The sequence below is a fragment of the Homalodisca vitripennis genome, unplaced genomic scaffold, assembly GCF_021130785.1.
Source record: "Homalodisca vitripennis isolate AUS2020 unplaced genomic scaffold, UT_GWSS_2.1 ScUCBcl_123;HRSCAF=1265, whole genome shotgun sequence".
NCBI lineage: Eukaryota > Metazoa > Arthropoda > Insecta > Hemiptera > Cicadellidae > Homalodisca > Homalodisca vitripennis.
In genome coordinates, this window is record NW_025776264.1 from 116,092 (window position 1) to 128,990 (window position 12,899).

Here is a 12,899-nt window from a genome sequence, read left to right on the forward strand (position 1 = left end):
TTATACCGTTTTTATTTTCTAAGATTGAAGTAAGAAAACACAATAAATTGATAGAAGAAGTCGAAAACTGTGGTCAATTAAGCACTATTAAAGGAACTACTTCGTATTCAAAAAGTGATGTTATTTCTCAAACTTCTAATGGCTTTGAATCAGATTTTAAATTTGGTGTTTTTGAAGCAGCTGGAAATTTATCTCATTTTGGATTAGGATTTTTTGAAAATGTTACTATTCCGATCTATAAAGGAGGATTTTATCTAAGTTTTATAAGAGCAGAAGACGATGATGTGATTCTGAAGACTGCAACTGGAAATGTTATGCCTGTTGATGGAAAAATAACAATTACAGATTTTTTTATTAGAGTTCCAATGATTGATTATAAAACCACGAGTAAAATTAGGTTGATTGATGAAATTACAAAAAGTCAAAACATTATGTTTAATTTTCTAGATTGGCAATGTATTGAACAAAAAGGTATTTCCGGAACAACTTATTCGTTCGATATCACAAATATTTATAGAAATATCTTCAATCCCAAGTTCGTTATCATAGGTTTTCAAACAGATAGACAGAATAATCAAGAGAAAAATCCTTCAAAGTTTGATAGTTTGGATGTAAAAAATATCAGAGTAAAATTGAACGGTTCTTATTATCCAGATGAATTACAAAATTTAAACATTTCCGGAGGTCTTTTCAGAATCATGTATCAGATGTATCAAGATTTTAAGAAAGTTTACTGTAATAATAAGGAAATGTATTACAATCCTAAAGAATTTTTAGCGAATAAACCTATTTATGTCATTGATACAACAAAGAGTTTGACAAATATTTCTGGTTCAAAGAACGATATAATTATCAATATGGATTTTCAAAAAGCTGTTACAAACTCGACATGTTATGTGGTTGTGGTTTCTGAGAAATTTTTAGCCTATGATGTGATTAAGAACGATATTAGAGAAATTCAGTAAAAATCGCGTTATTCGTCGGATAGTTTTAAAACTTTACAGAATTGCTAAAGACATTGATAAAAGTTTACATTTTAAATTGCATTAAAAAATTTTGAAAAATAGGGATGATATTAGGAAAAAAACTATTTCAAGGTCATGGACCGGAAGTGGTGATTTTAAAAAATACTTTAATATTTACTGATCCTATATACCAAATTTCATCAAAAAAGCTCCAATAGTTCTCGAGATATAAGAGTTTAAAGATAAGGGATGATTGGGGTAGATTTTGAAAATTTTGTTATTTTCATGAAATTTTAAGTTGAACTCGCTTGTTTTTGAAGTTTCAGATTTTTCCGATAAAATTTTTTATTTTTCTTTGAATATTAAGAAATAGGGGATGATTTTACCCTTATGGATAAGTTAAGTCGAAAGAGTTAAGTATTTACTATATGTGTACCAAATTTCATTAAAATCGGTTGAGTAGTTTTTTAACAACAAGGTTTGAAATAAATATTGATATTCACTTATTTAATATACATTGGAAACTATAACATTTCTAATATCGATTGTAACCATCGATTTTTATTATCGATAAAACTTCGATATTCATAATCGTTTATCGCACGGAAAAAATTTTCATCATGGGCGTTGGCCACGTATAGTCAGTCATGCTTGATCCTCCTCTATTTTAACGAAATTTAACAAGATATATCATCAATTAGAAGATTCTAATGTATTTGCAAGTTGAAGAAAGAAGATATAGACTTTATATGAAGTAAGAAGATTGTGTGATGTTCTGTGTTTCTTGTTAAAAGTGAAGTGAAGTGTTCCACTGGGCGTTTGCCATTCATAGTGTTATTATATTTTATAAGTTACTTTTATATTTGGGACTCGAAGAAAGACGTTACAAGAAGATTGTGAATTTGTGTAGACATTCTAAACTGTGATAAAACATTGTGTGAAAATAGTGATGTAATGTGTTCATTTGTAATACAGAATTAAGTGTTTTTACAGTGATTTCATTGTCTCACACGGCGTGAGAAAAGCAAGGTCATTGTTTGGTGTCACTACTGTCCTTGTACCACACACGGCGTGTGCAAAGCAAGGTCAAGCGTTAGTGACACAAACGCCTCTCACATGTTTCAATAAAATGAGATTCGAGGTCAAGCGTTAGTGGTACAAACGCTCACAGCAGACGTCACAAATCTAGAGTTGATTGAAATAAAACATATGATACCTTTCTTCTTCTCCCATTCCCAATTTCTTAGAAGTTAAGTAGATATCGCAAAAACACGCACACTAACAACACTCATTTTGTATGTCTTTAACAATAATTGATGATGTTCATATTATTCTCTTTCATTCCTTCTAAAACTTCAAAAATATACTCTTTCGCTGATGAAAAATCTCGATTTCTTCCGGAATAATCTTTGTAATCATAGACAAAATATCCTAAATAGTTGTACAGTAGAATGAAATTATTTCTATTTATCTCTGTTGTAGAAATGTAAACACAAACATTTGCGCTGAAAAATTTATATCTCGGCAGACTTAGTTCCATAATCTCCATTTATAAAAAAATCTTTTTGTTTAAATGGAAGAGTATAATGCCAACTGTTACAAGTGTTATAATAGAGGAGAAATTATTGATATAAGATTAGTTTGTAGAGATTGTAATTTAATTTTGTACGAAAGACCTAAACCTAAGAAATTTCGAAATAAACTAACACATTTGAATAATCTGCTTACAAAATTGCAATATGGAGACAAGAAGCAAACAAAATTTGTTACAGAATTTAGAAAACAGAATAAAAATTTTTACTTATCTCTTGGAACCATTGACAAAATTATTTTCCTTTTCAAAGAATACATTAGGTTTGTAGGTATCGATACACACGTTTATTATGAAAAGATATTACCTGGATTTTTTCATTATCTGGATGTTGAATTTGTCTACGACTTTAAGCCAGAAATCCTCGATGATTTTATAGTACATTTGGAGAAAGTAAATGAAGAACCTCGTCAAACAATGAAGATATTGGCAATTCCCTCGACTTCTCGAGTAATTGTTAGCAAATTTCATTTTTTCCGTCTTTAAATTTTTTCTATTTAAATGGAGTTCTTGAAGGAGTTAAATGATATTGGAGAATGTAAATTCAAAGAGTATAAGAAGTTAAATGAATTGGAAGAAAGGAAGAAACATAGAATCTTGAATTTGGAGAAAATGAAAGATAAATTCGGGTTTACAATAATTGCCGAGTTGGAAGATTGTAAAGTACACTTGCCGAACAGATTTTTGACTGTTTTGGATGAGAAAAAGATTAAAGAATTAAACAAAAATGAAAAATTACACTTGGTTGTTACTGGAAAGAAGACTATTAAAGATAAAGAAATTATAACAATTAACTTTGTAGAATAAAGATTTTTTATTAAGATTTTTTGATTTTTTCATTAAAACAGCTTATAAATGTAGAAGCAAACATTGAACAGTTAAAACAGCTAAAGATTCGGTTATTTAACATTCGTGCTTTCCTGTTAGATTTTATTAGATTTGTTTATGGTTCAATGGACAGTATTTTACATTGATTTTCTGTCTGTCCCAAAAGTGGTCTAGAACCGGCATATTCATATCTACTTATATATATATATATATATATATATATATATATATATATATATATATATATACATATATATGTTTTGATTCAACGTTCTATTCTATACTGGAATAAAAATCAAGTAATATATTACAATTTAATTTCAGACTATACATTAAGAAGACAGGAGTAAGGCACACCACGTGTCACCTGACAGAACTTAAACAAATTTGTTTTAACTTTAAAACTCATTAAATTCTCATAGGCTTCATGTTTTATTGAAACTGTTAAAATAAAATATCATGGTTTTGCATAATAGCAATTTACAAAATGTTCACTAGCGCTCAGTCAAACACATGGTATGAAATGCATCATCATCGAACTCAATGCTCTTTGTATAGAAATAAAATCTCACGAAATGTTTGAAGTCATTAATTAGATTTATTTTCGAGATACCTTGAGGAAAGATATATATATACAGGTAAAACATCTCAGTTTTGCTAGTATTTTTTGTTGTAGGTATATTTACTTGAGGAGGAATACATTTCATATTTGATTTATAATTCATAGCTTCAATATAAAATGTTCGTTTCTTGGAAACGAGGTTCCTGTATATCCTGTATGTTACTCATATGCAATCTAAGTAAAATGTATTTCTGATATGCTAGTACATTTTATCAATCTATTGTGTTAAAGGTTTCAATTTCCAAAGTACTTCTAGGAAAGAAAACAGGAAAACATTAGTGTTACAGAAAATACATTATAGCTTGTAATACCTGAAGAATTAGTGATATAGGTGAATCAATTATTATAAATCCAAATAGGCTACATTTAATTATAAGGTACTCCGAAAAAATATTAAGAATTAAAATAATCAATTTCAAATTATCAGTTTATACCTATTTGGTAATGATCCAATTCCATTGTGTGTAATTTTTTCTCCCATTCAAAACTATTTGATTGACATACACGAAAGGTAAATATTGATCATCTCGTATACCTGGGCTGCAGTGAAGTCTCATTCAGCGTAGATAACGAAGGTGTGTCCGATTGGAGTGACGTACTCCAAAAATTATAACAAGCTCCAATATTGAGCTACAACAATTGTTAACTCTCAATAATATAATAAGATATGACTATCAATAATTTTACCTTGCAAAAATCGCATATTTCACGGAACAAAATAACTGTCGTAAGCGTTTATAACTTTTAATGTTTCATACAGTTAAGTAATAAATATTTCCCAATTCTCAAGTAGTGAGTATATCTGCACATTCGATGTGCCAGGTCAAGTGGAAAATATCGGCAGTACGTGAGACGACTTCTTATAACGAGCTTCTCGTAATGCCTCAATATAACATGTCATACAATTCATGTAAGTGCATACTGCAGGAACAATTTATAATATCAAAAAATATTCATAGATTATAATTTCACATTATATTTTATCATAGTCTTCGTTGTTTTAGACTATATTTCTATTACCCAAAATAAAATAAAATACAACTCAGTGGATATAATAGTACGTCCAATATTTCTGCTATTTAAAAATAAATTTTATTCAGTCCGCTATTAATTTCCCGTGTACTTTTAGAATACAACAAATTAGCATTCATTCAAAGTGCAATGAATTAAGCTGTGTTCTTCATTTATATTACAGAAACATAGATCATGCTTCAGATCGTGTTCATATACTTGAAAGTTTTCGATATCACCCTTGTTCTGCCTTAAGCGTTTACAATATATAGCATTACAATGATATAACTCTATGTTGGTGAACGTTTTATGTCGCTTTCTCAATGTACAAAAAAATTTAAGACAAAACCATGAACCGTTAAAATGTAAGAAGCATTAAAACTTACAACCTAATCTATGAAACAAAAGTCAAAGTACATTGTGAATGCGTTGCAAATTGTACGTACTCGTAAAATTTCAGAATGATCATAAGACGTTAATCAATAATAATACGAGCATACTCGAGTTGGAATACTTAGTTAATTATTTTAAACCCAAATTTTTGTCGAAGTTTAAAATAGCTTTGGAATATTAGAATAAAAAATAGGGGCGCACTTACAACTTTATTTTTTTAACTTAGGAAATAGAAACTCCTGAAATACACAAGACTGTGGTCGGAAATTCGACAGTTTTGTATGGTACCATACATTCTACATTTAATTTAGCATTTTCTATCATGCAAAGGGCTAGATAACATTAATTTATGAATGCCTGTCCGTATTTATGTTGTCTGTCCGTACTACATATGAAAAACTAAATTATATGAGACCTGAAATTGTGCATCACGTTTAATTTATATAGGAGAAACACTGAGTTAGAAAATGGTATACAGACCTACAGGTGATTTGGCTAAGCATTATTTTAAAATTGGTATTATAGGTAAAGAAGATTATTAGAAATATTATAAGAAATATTAGAATAAATTAATTTGTAATATATGATATAATCTGATATGAAAATATATCAGTATATCAGTGTTCAAATATTTAATAAATAAAAATTTGATCTTATTATCCGGAATTACTTCTGTTAAAATATTAGGATGGAACATAACTAAGTACTTTATATAATAGTTAGGGTAATATTAAGAATAAAGAATAATAAAAGCTGAATTTCTTAATTTTTATTTAAATACAATACAAAGCTCATCACAAACATATATACAATATATGATTTAACTAAGAACAGTAAAGGGGGGTAAGGGATGCACAATAAACTTCTAATCAATTTCATAATACTTAGGAATACTATCTCTTAAATATGAAAATCGCCGTATTTCGATTTATTCCATACAAATCTTTATTTTTGTAGAGTATAGTGTATGTGTATTTTTTTATAGTTATAGAGGAGATTATTTATTGAAATCACTTTTGGTAGGCAAATTGTTACTGTTTAAGTTAATGTTTTAATGAGATAGAATTGGACAACACAATATTTCCAGTATGCATTTATGATTGTGTTTTTATATTTGTGTGAGTTTATGTTTTTATGTATGAGTATTCGAGAATTTTGTAATTAATATCAAAGATTTTGTACCCATAATTCTACAATCCCTGGCTTAAAACGTGTTTAATATGAACACTAAATACAGAGAATATACCATTTATCTTTTTAAGGTATACGCTCTTACTTGGCCATAATTGACTGAAATCGAGTTTTTGTTTTATGATCACAACAGGAAGTTTTTTAGGCATTTTAAGAATGAATTTTCGTCTCCGGAATAAAAATGCGCTTATTTTTACTTATAAATAAAAATGAAACGCATAATGTGTTGGACCAATTGGGGTAATTCACTTACTAAAATATCCATTGATACCCAGAAAAGGTTTATACAAAAAGAAAGATTAAATGTAATATTTTAAATTCAGTTATAATTTAGTATTTATGTTTCATATATTCCTAATTTAACTGACATTGAACAGCTGTTGACCCTTTCAGCTAAAGTTCGCCGAGATGACTTAAGCACATATTTATGGGGAAATTTAATAACATATTGAGTAAATACACTTAATAAGTAACAATATTACTTAACAAATATCAATAACTATCTATTACTCCAGATTGCAATAGTGACGATTTTTAACAACTACTGTATTATAAATACAAATTTAAATATTTTTCAAATTTTCCTTTATAGAAAAAGCTGGAAATAGTTTCTCATAGGTTACTCAGAGTTTTCAATGCTCCTTAACATTTTGATATGGAATTGTTAAAGCGGCTAATTGAAAAATATGAAAATGAACACTATACATGCCATACCTATACAATCCTTCTCAGACTACAGCTTGAAAAATAATAAGACTAGTACTACGTAACACGTATGATTATATATTTTGGAATATTGCACATGAACTTAATAAGGGTTTCCCAGTTATACCGGAACTAGATAGGAAGTACGTAGCTATTCCCCCTAGGGCGTAATATGTTTCTCAGGTATCGGTATATGTAAACTTTCTTGAATACGATAACAAGACAAACTCAACTATGGCACTCTAATTGATATTCACTGAAAGTAGAATACAAGAGCAGGAATTAAACGATTATTGACTGAATTGGATTGTCAAGAGCTACATACGTGTATAGGTTAATTGCTCGGAGTTATAAGGAAAACTATTAATACTGTGGAACCTTAAAGGGAATTTTCATTTGTGAAGTACGTTCGTTTTAACCGAAGTATGCTTCAAAGTCCAACGTATGAATATTTGTTATGTCGGGTTAAACTCCAATACACTTAACCATGAGCACTTAAATAATTTAGAACTGGTGTATCGCAAATACTTGAGAAAATTCTTATAGGACTCCATCATATTACATCACAAGTGATTTTAATAATTAGTTCTAGCAAATTCACGTCATTCAACTTATTATGAATAGGCATATACTAACCAATTAATTCATCGTTTTTAATGTAGGAATATGTCCTATTGATTAAATTTTATAAAATTATATACAGAAATAGTTTGTATTGAATAATATTTCCATCCAGAAGCCTTGACCCCTGCGCCCTAGTAGATTTCTTTAACTAACCTTCAATATTCTAAACAGGCTATATTGTATTGAATATTTCACAGTAAAAATTACTCAATACTGTAACGTTGCACTTTAAATGAGTTACAAATTAAGTCAATTACTTATTGTTAATCGAATTATTTAATATTTAATTCAAATGATATTGTAGCGTGTTTGACCTGTTTAAAATTAACGAGACAAGTTCAAAATAAATGCAATACCTATATAAAGAATCACAATGATTGCTTAACATATCTAATTATGTCGTTTTATAAAAACCTTCTTTTAGAAATTGATTTTGGAATATTTATAATAAATACTTATTTACTAATTTATTTTGAACACATCCATATCTAGTGTATAATATGTCATAAAAGTTTGTTCGAATACTATTCCTAATTAATTTTCTCTAAAGTCTTTGTTTGCCGTAACATTAAAAACTAGTACTGCTTTGTATAGGATGAAAGCTTCATATCATTCCTAATATAGATTAAGTAGTACAAAAAAACATCACTTTTGACTTACGAACTTTAAAAACTTTAAACATTATCTGGATGTTTACCAATATAAAAACCTCAAGGTTTCTTGAGATTCTCGTTATATAAAGAATTCAGCCTGCAGTTGAAGTACTGAATTGTTCAACTTGCTACCAGACACAAAGAAAGGCAAAGTGAAGCAGTCGCCACTGAAGAGCGATAGCTCAGGAAATTGGAGGCGGAAACGTGACGCGATGTTCCGCCGATCCAGGTAAAGTTCTTTAAGCGGCTCGTAGAATTTAGATATGATTCTAAATGTATCAATTATGAATTTAAAAAAATATGCCCTGTTTGATTGCAATGTTTTTGACTAGTGTTAGATTACAATAAAAATAAAGTGTATTGGTTTTTTTGTATTGTTTATTCTGTTAGTACATCGCAAGGTTTGTGAAGAGGAGAATGCACTATAGGGAGACTCTAGCTAAAGATTGCTGCGCTAAATCTTTTCTCCTTGCTACATAACCATACAAGAGTACAATTACTATATTACTATGTGTTATCTCTAGCACAAGTGTACATTATTGTAATAATTTTTAAGTTATTATACTTATAAATGTTGAATGACTAAAACAAACTCTAACTTTTAAAAGATAAATGCAGTAATGAACTATATTTTAGTCCATTAACACTACTTATAGAGTGTTGAACTAACAAGCAAAGCGGGAATCAGAGTTTGCAGAAAACTTACAGTTTCAGAATTAAATGTTTCCCTTGATTCACAATGGTAATTCTGTTACCGTGCTTGCTGTCTTAGCTCTACTTAATCCATACTACTTTATGCCACAATTTTGACTGTGTTTCATGTGGGTGTGACATACCAAGTTATGACTCAAATAGGAACATTACTCATTTAAATTAGTGCTTGAAAACCAAACTAAGTTATGCACTTATAAAAATGTCTCATATAAATTCATCCTGAGTTTTAGTTACAACGGAAATTAGGAAAAAAATATCAAAGTAATGATAATATCTTTAAAATACATAATAAAACAAAAACTGCACGATTACATTTTTTAACTAACTTCCCATATAGTTGTGAATTATATATAAAGTAAAAAAAAATGGTGTATAGTAGTGATTAAGGATCATTATATTGCAATATTGGATAGTATTTACGTAATCTACATCACGATGCTAGGGAAGAACTCACTAATCAATGTATTACTTAATATTGAACGATTCAGTGAAATCTTAAGAAGATTACCAACACTTATTTTTCAATAAAGTTCTTTGAATTCAACGTAATGTACACATTTAAATTATTATATCATTGTTCAAATTAGTATATTACATAATTTATTTAGTCAATAATAAGTTGCAATATTAATGAACTAATTAAATGTTCCGATGAATCATACATTATACTTGGTACACGTGAATTATTAACTCCTTGTACAACCAAGACTTTTTATTCATTTCTTTATATATTACATACAACCGCATAGTATAACAATTATAAAAATGTAATGGATGTAATTTAAAACTGAAGAATTATTAATAAATATAACAAATAATTTTGCTGCCTACAAACTATGATGGTTAGAGCCAATCCTCACAGATTTATATTGGTATCATACAATAATTATTAAAGTACATATGGAAATATGAAAATACTAACGACACACCTGGTCAGATATAACGTAATTTCATAGAAGCAAAAGCACCATACCAATAAATAAGGTACAGAATACATTTACAATGCTAAGGTATACTATTATTCATAAACCATATAGTGCCTCTTTGAGTGTTTGTGTGTGTTCTACTCAATTATGAAACACTACTCAATTTTACATGGAAATTCTTTGCGTCCTTACCAAACAGGCCAATTAAGTTTTGAAAGCAATAATAATAATAATAATAAACTTTATTGTGAACAGACAATGCAAACATTGTATCACAATCGTCCTACCTAACCTAATCATTCACACTGACAATACACCATTCAGACATACATTGTGTCACTCACGCCTCTTTCACACGATTTACAGGCCCGGCAAATTTATTTGTTTTTATGGTCTTTGAGAATTTTAAGTTTTGATCATCCCAGCGACCATCATAAACTCACCAACTGAGTAAAATGCCCTCGAAATTAAAAGAGTGTTCAACTGAGTTTTGAAATGTTTTCCATTTTGTTGTTTGATGTGTTCAGGGAGACTATTGATCAATCTGACACCAACCTGTTTAGTTCTTCCATGCTATGCCCCACTAGTCTTAAAACTCCCTTTTTAGCTTAATAAGCACATATTAAGAGTGTAAATAACCCCTTAAATAACAAATAATAAGTATAATAGATTTCACACTTAAGTAGGTGATAATGAATGTTTTTTGTTATGTCTGTCAAAGTCAGTTGCACTTCGCAAAAGCCATGTTCACGCAGAAGCTTTTCTTTGTTTGATTTTGTATTTATTTTGACTTTCATGAACTAGGGAGAAGTAAATGAAACGATTTACTACGGCATATATACGTTAACAAGAATAAGCTATGAACTTCGACTTTAATCTACCTCCAGACTTAGAATCTTACTAAATATTGGCCTAGAAAAGTTAAATTCGTAATGAATTCTTTAGAGCGATTTATTAAAGTGTCAAATATTGGAGAGTCGAAGATTTCAGAGGTACTTATAAAAAAAACAATTTTACTCTCCAAATTGAAGGCTCCATCAACTTAATTCTAAATTGGTCAAGAGATAGGAATTTCTTTTACTGGATATAAGTTATCTCATCTTATTAATGCCATTTACAAAAAAAATGTTCCTTGTGTCCCCTTAAAAAAATGAAATTTCCTTCTAAGGAGTGGGTAACTGCTAGTAAACTTGAGTAATATTTGCTAGTTATATTTAGCTTCGTTTACTAACTAGAATAATTTTTTTGGAATTTATATTCTCGGCACAGAGAAAATAATGAACCGATTAAGTAATTTGGACCTACCGAGCTATATAACGACCGCTTCTCTCACTGGTGGAACTAACCGCGTGGCCCTGCCTGCCTGTCTGTCTGATTCTCCTAATCAACCACTGACGCCCAACCGATCAATATACCATCGGATTCAATCCGGATTCAAAAAATGATATTCTCCATTAGGTGGTAGCTCAGCTCTCTTTCTTCTCGTTTTTGTTTAAGCTGGAACTGGCCGGCCGATTAAGTGGAAGAAGTGGTCTATTTTCTCTCTACCAAGGTGCGTAGGTATATAACCCCCTCTGTATGACTCCTTAGCAGAAGCAGTACCTTCTAGATTCTTATTCCATTATGAACGATATGTCAACAGAACTTCCGTTCCGTTTGCTCGTGTGTACAAAAACCCTTATTAAGATAACACTTTTCAATTATTGAACGCGTTGCAGTAGTATTACCGTTTTGAACTTGGTCTCGTGTGCAATATACACATAAATTTCTTCCAAACATGCATCCTACCCTTAAAAACTTTTAAGATGTTAAACTTATAATATACAATTAAAAGTATTTACGAAATAAAAAATATGTAAAAGAGTAATCTATTCGATGTTTAAGAACAGATAAATACATATACAGAGTGTCCCATATTTCTTTGGACAAAGGTATACCAAGTGATTGCTCAAGTCAAGAAAATCAAATGTCTCCACATAAACATGGTTCTCCAATGCGTAGTTTCCTATCTATCTCTGTGCATGTGTTTTTCTTATAAAAGTATTAATATATTAAAAGATAATAAACTAAACTAAATTTGTCTTTAATTTTTACAATAACAACACCAATTACTGAAAAAAATCATTAAATTATCTTAAATATGTTGAAAATTGCAGTTTTTTTATAAATCCAGTAGTATACAACTGGTTTAGAGCAACGTTCCTGTGACAAGACAAGACCTAAATTGAGGTCCTCAGCGAATAGCCAACAATAAAAAACTGAATAAACGGCAGTTTTCAGTGGTGAAATATGATTGTCTTGACCTTAGCAATAACTGTTTGTACATTGTCCAGAGTGTTACGGGATACCCTGTAAAGACAGTTATACGAAGAACAACAAAATAAATCAATTAGGTATCATGGTATATAAATTTAAAACATCTCTTAATACCCCGTTTTGTAACTTTGCGTTATTTTAAATAAAGGAACAGTTTTATTGCTGCTGAACAATGGCATCGAAGGCACCAACGTATGGAGTAACGAAGTTGCTAAAGCCTACTAATTTAGGTTAGACCACAGTTATAGACAACACATGAAAATGGAAATTAGCTTGAAACACTAATTACAGTAAGTTCAGAATAGTTAGTTAAGTTCAGTTAAGGTCTGGTAATTTAAATTGCGACTAAAAATACAATAA